This window comes from Astatotilapia calliptera, chromosome 3 (assembly GCF_900246225.1).
Source record: "Astatotilapia calliptera chromosome 3, fAstCal1.2, whole genome shotgun sequence".
NCBI lineage: Eukaryota > Metazoa > Chordata > Actinopteri > Cichliformes > Cichlidae > Astatotilapia > Astatotilapia calliptera.
The window spans coordinates 31,248,459-31,255,073 of NC_039304.1; positions in this window are offsets into that span (position 1 = coordinate 31,248,459).

The window sequence follows — 6,615 nt, forward strand, 5'->3', positions numbered from 1 at the left end:
GAATCAGAATCAGAAAGGGTTTTATTGCCAAATGTTGAGCAGGTTTGCAACATTAGGAAATTGCTGCAGTGCTTCAGTGCAAACATACTGTCATAAATTACGCTTAAATAGACATGAAAATAAAAATAAGAATTAAAAGTGCTAAGTAGATAGATATATACATGATATATACATGAGTGCAGGTGGTGATCAGTGCCAAACATGGAATGATGCAGTGAACACAGCGTAGGGTCATGTGTTAGTGGTGGGAACAGTCATACGGTTATTGTTCATGTGTCCAACAGCAGAGGGGAAGAAACTGTTCTTATGGCGAGAGGTTCTGGTGCGGATGGACCGGAGCCTCCTGCCTGAGGGGAGCAGGTCAAACAGACTGTGTCCAGGGTGAGAAGGGTCAGCTGAGATCCGAGCTGCACGCCCCAGTGTCCTGGAGGTGTACAGGTCCTGCAGAGATGGGAGTCTGCAGCCAATCACCTTCTCAGCAGAGCGCACAACACGCTGCAGTCTCTGTTTGTCCCTGATAGTGGCTCCAGCGTACCACACGGTGATGGAGGAGGTGAGGATGGACTCGATGATTGCAGTGTAGAATTGCATCATCATCCGTGTTGGCAGGTTGAATTTCTTCAGCTGCCTCAGGAAGTACATCCTCTGCTGGGCTTTCTTAATGACGGAGGTGATGGTGGGCTCCCACTTCAGGTCCTGGGTGATGTTGGTACCCAGGAAGCGGAATGAGTCCACAGATGGGGGTGTCAGTCAGGATGATGGTGGGGAGTGGGGCTGTGTGCTTCCTGAAGTCCACAATAATCTCCACTGTCTTCTGGGCATTCAGCACCAGGTTGTTGTGGCTGCACCAGGACACCAGACGTTCAACCTCCCTCCTGTAGGCAGACTCGTCCCCGTCCGAGATGAGTCCAATAACGGTGGTGTCATCTGCAAACTTGATTAGCTTGACAGACTGGTGGGTGGAGGTGCAGCAGTTGGTATACAGGGAGAAGAGCAGGGGAGAAAGAACACAGCCCTGAGGGGAGCCGGTGCTGATGGTCCGGGAGTCCAAGACATTCTTTCCCAGCCTCACTTGCTGCTTCCTGTCCGTCAGGAAGTCAGTGATCCACCGGCAGATGGGATCAGGCACATTCATCTGGGAAAGCTTGCCTTGGAGATGGTCTGGAAGGATGGTGTTGAAGGCAGAGCTGAAACAGGATCCTGGCGTAGGTTCCTGGGGAGTCCAGATGCTGCAGGATGAAGTGTAGAGCCATGTTGATGGCGTCATCTACAGACCTGTTGGCTCTGAATGCAAATTGCAGGGGGTCCAGGAGGGGGGCCGTAAGGATCTTGAGATAGGAGAGAACCAGGCGCTCAAATGACTTCATGACCACAGATGTCAGAGCCACGGGTCTGTAGTCATTTAGTCCAGTGATCCTAGGTTTCTTGGGGATAGGGATTATGGTAGAGGACTTGAAGCAGGCAGGCACATGACATGCCTGCAGTGAGGAGTTGAAAATGCCAGAAAACACTGGGGCCAGCTCGTTTGCACAGTGTCTGAGGGTGGCAGGAGACACACCGTCTGGGCCGGGAGCTTTTCGAGCATTCAGACTCTTAAACTGCTTCCTCACACCTGCTTCATGAATATGAAGAGTTGTGGTGGGAGGAGGTGGTGTGAAATCCTCTTTTGTGTGGGGTGAGGAGGGGGGTGTTGTAGGTGAAGTGTTTGAAGGTGGTGATGGCTCTATGGAGGGGGGAGAGGTGGGGGAATGAGTGTCCAAAGTGTCTCTATTGTTGGGGCCGTTGGAGGTGTGAAGGCTGCCTGATGGCTCGTCAAAACGGCAGTAAAAGTCGTTGAGGGTGTTGGCCAAGAGCAAGTCATCAGTGGAGTGGGAGATTTTAGGCTTGTAGTTGGTGATATTCCTAAAACCTTTCCACACAGAGCAGAGGCCGAGTCATTCTCTAGGATGTCACACAACCCAGGATTCAAATCATGAATACATAATGGGATTGGATTTACGACATCATGATTGAAATGTGCCCTATTTGGAAGCAGCAGGGCCCCCTCCTCTGTCGACAGGTTGTGTGAGACTTTAAATCATCAAACTGTAAAATTTTAAATTGTCATTAATCCCTTTACCACTAGTCCTAAAGTGTATATGTATTTTCTTACTTTTCTTATTTTTATTGTTTGTTTACTTGCAGTGCTGTAATTGGAGCCTCGTCGTCTCGTCTCTCTATATACTGTACTGTATATCGCGGAGATGACAATAAAGTTTAATTTGACTTCAGCATAGCAGCAAGCAGGCACACCGAGGGCTCTCACGCTCACTTTATAGAATTTCGAAAAAACATCGGTGCAAATTATAAGTCTGTATCACAATGTCTGGTGTTTTCGTGTTTGTTGGATTGTTTTTATTTTGTTTTAGTTTGCAAGTTGGTTATTAGATGCTGCTCCAGCCAGCCAGAGAATCCCCCGCAGCCCCGCCCTCTCTTCTCTGTGCCGCAAGCAGCAGGTGCACCTTGCAAACAGAGGGTACCTTTACTCGCAGAAAATGGACGGCAGAAAACTGATCGGTGCCTATGCCATCTCCAAAATGCACTGGCTGATGATTGGGCAGTATGAGTACGAGCAACTTTTTTTTGGGAGATGCCCGTGATGCCGCTGCCACCCTGGGCAACCGCCCATGTCGCCCCTGTCAGAGTTTTACCCCTGATACTGCTGGATAAACAGAAACTCACTCAGAAACGAGGTCACACAGAGCTCAAGTTTTCACTCACGAGAGGGAAGCAGTTGTCTCCAACTCACTTCAACTTGCTTCCCCCTGCAGGCTGCTTTTATTATTTACACACATGAATATGCATAGTCTCATTAACATGTGATATCTTAAACAAGCATATATGTGAACAAAGAGCAACTGTGTGTGTGTGTGTGTTTGTCAAGATATGGCTCCGTGAACGCCTCCTTAAAAAAACGATTCTAATTTTGTCTGCAGTTGAAAGTATTTTTTGCCACAAAAATAAAGCTTCCTGTTTGTGTTTATTTCCCTGTTTGTGAGTCATGTGTTCTATTTTACATTCAGTACCATCATGACAATGCTAACATGAGACAAGCAAATTCTGACATGATCTCTTCTTTCACTAAACATTATGGAAAACCACACCAGTTGGTTATAATCAAATACAGCTGGACTCAAATGAAGGTGTAGAACCATCTCAAGGATGATCAGAAGAAATGGACAGCACCTGAGTCAAATATATGAGTGTGACAGCAAATGGTCTGAATACTTAGGGCCATGTGATATTTAAGTTTTTCCTTTTTTAACAAATCTAGAGAAATGTCAACAATTCTGTGTTTTTCGGTCACTATGGGTTGCTGTGTGTACATTGAGGAAAAAATGAACTTAAACGATTTTAGCAAATGGCTGCAATATAACAAAGAGTGAAAATCTGAATACTTTTGGTACCTACTGTAGTGTATGTGAGCACCCTTGTGTACAACTGTGCACATGAGCGCTCTTGAGTTCAAAAGGTTTCTCCATGCAAAGATCTGCTTGAGGGTTTGGGGAGCCATAGCCCTACCCCCCAAGAGCATGAAGCGGGCGCAGAGGAGACCCAGGGCTGGACATCCACAGTGCAAATGGAGGACCACCAGAGAGGCAACCGCACCACCCTCCCTGAAAGAGCTGAGGAAAGCCGCAGATGTGGGGTCACCCAGCACCACGGTGCAGAAGCCACAGAGGGCCGCAGTGACGAGCCCACAGGGCCCGCCGGTAGCAAGTCGCACCAGAGTGGACCGAGCCACAGAGACCCAAGGCAACACCACCTCATCAGAAGGGGCCCGATCTGGCCACAGGCGCCATGCCCCACCAAGCAGCCATCAGGAGTGAGCTGGATAAACACCCGAGTGCTCAGCCCTGAACGCAGAGAACCACCAACTCACCGACGACTGAGGGCATCGGCCACCAGCAGGTAGTGAGGTGGGTGAAGGTAGGCTAGATATTCCAAGTTAGGCGGAGGTGGGGACTCGACCTGACTCATAGATATAGACAAACTGGCACACACAGACAAAAGCATACATTCCCACCCTTATTAACAGAAATACAAATACTCAGCACTCGCCCAACATGGAGAAAAAACAGAAATGAACACTATACACCCATTCACACTCCCCAGACATACTCTATACTCTCGATTACAGGTATTACATGGGAGGGGCATGATGATTTCTGCCAGAAAGAAGTAGGTGTTATCATCCGAAATTTGCGTCATCGAAACACACACACACACACTGGCGCTTTTAAGAGTTTGGCCATTGTGTGTCTAGGTCAGTCAAACAGCCTGGAGCTGCTAAATTTGAATCCACCAATCACAAAGGCTGCTTCTTTCCCACCAAAACAGCTGCATCTGCTGTAGCCCTTAACCCTTTAGAGCCGATCGGAGCGGGCACGCTCTGTTTTGCGTAACTATTTTTAAATCCCAGTAGCACTGCAACCACGTAAGCTAGCGCAAAAATTTTTTTTGCATATGAAACCGGAGGAGTTGTACTTACATCTTATGCCATCAGCTTGTCCTAGGTCACGGTTTCCTTCCACATAAAGCTTTGCAAAAACTGCATAAAAAGCGCTTGCAGGAACAAAAACATAATATTCCAGAAACACGCTTTGCCGATCCGATCAGCTGTTCATAATACTTCCTGCGTTGGAATAGACGTCGGCGCGAACTTTTGCATTTCCGCCATTACCTGCCCGAAACCGGAAGTGACGTCATTTTCGCGGAAATGTAGTCTTTTTTACCCTCAGGGCCTATACTGGTCTTTTTAAAAGTTATCTTTGACTTTATGACTTTCTGTGTCGTTTCTGGGATGCTTAGGACTCATATTGCACTGCTGGAAATAGTTTATTTTGATGCATATGCTGCTTTTTTGCAAATTTGCAGTATAATATTTATTTTCGTTTTTCCTGCAGTGTATAAAAATTGGCGTATTTCAAAAATAAAACTATGAAGACGCTCAAAATAAATTTCCTGTGGTGGGAAACTATTTTGTGCAACTTTTTTGTATTTACAGTTTTGAGGGATAAGCCTCCTAAATTTCTCTAACTACAAATATATGTTAAAAAAGCAAAAACGATTTTCAATTTTTTTGTAGTTTATTGCACTTTTTTGCAATTTATGTAATTACTATGCACTTAATGAATAAATATTATTAAAATCTGGGCTATAATGGTTGTATTGGTGTATAGCAACTTGAAATGCTCCCAAAAATGGCTCCACAGCATGTAAAAATATAATATAAGCTCTGGCGGCCTTGGCTCTATGGTAGGTCTTAAAGGGTTAAATACACGAACAGAGAGAGTACTTTCTGCAATCCAAGGGCATAGATTAGGTTTTGGCATTGGTGGGGACAGATGATTCAACCACCAAACCCTGCCCTATTTCTTTTTCCCCCCTTCTTGTCTTTGCTTCTTAATAAAAAAAAAAAAAAAAAAAAAAAAAGGAGAAATATGCTTGCCTACATATGCTATTCTACATGTTTTTAAACCATTTAAAATTACAATTCTTAGTTTTATATGTGAATTATATAATGTTAAATTACTTAAGTATTTTAGGCTTTAGTTTACTTAAGCCATATTCCATATATATCAGGTATCATACAAAGATAAAAATAGATTCATGACAATAAAATAATATGACTTTAAGGACTTAACAACATTACTTCAGTTATAGTACACCAACATCTCTTACACATTAGCACTAAGGGAACACTGAATGACCTGGTGGTTTTTGTCCATAAAGCTACTCATCTAAGATTACCACAAAGTAAAAGATCGATCAGCAAGATTACGTAACATTTTAGGCACACTATTGCCCTTATTAAGTCAGTGAGCTGGGATCTTTTATTCTAAACATGAACTACTGTTATAGCAACGGACATGGACTACTGGTTCTAGTGATGGTAAATTTGATTCTTTTTACTGAATCGAGTTTTAATGAGTCACTCACCAAAGTGAATCGGCTGTTTTGAGTCATTTGATTCACTGAGTCAGTTGACCAGAGAGTGCAAAAAAATTTTACATTTTCACTCAAACTTAATTTGTTTCTCTTTTCATGTAAATCCCACTGCTAAGATGAATGATTCTAAAAAAATGACGCTGACCGCAGCATGATTGAAATGGTAAAACAAAACAAAACAAAAGAAACACATAAGTCTTAGTATCATTACTTGCTAATCATGTTTAAAATGTTGACTAATAGTATTCACCAAACAGAATATGAGTGTTTTATTTTTCCTTTCCAGGTGCAGTGTGAATCTTGCCAAAGATGGGCACATTTTGAATGTGAAAAATATAAAGAGAGCAACGAAGAATATAAATGCAAAAAATGTAAGGAAAACACAGAACAACTTCAAATAAAAACAGCTGTCTTTTCCCCTCCATGTCTCTTTGCATTCGTTGTCAACATTAGATGATTGTGTGCTGGAGGCCATCTGAACATGCTACCTAAATAAATCCCAGCAGGAAGCATGTTTTAATAGTGTGATTTGGCCATCTGAACTTGCTACCTAAATAAATCCCAGCAGGAAGCATGTTTTAATAGTGTGATTTGGCCATCTGAACATGCTACCCAAATAAATCC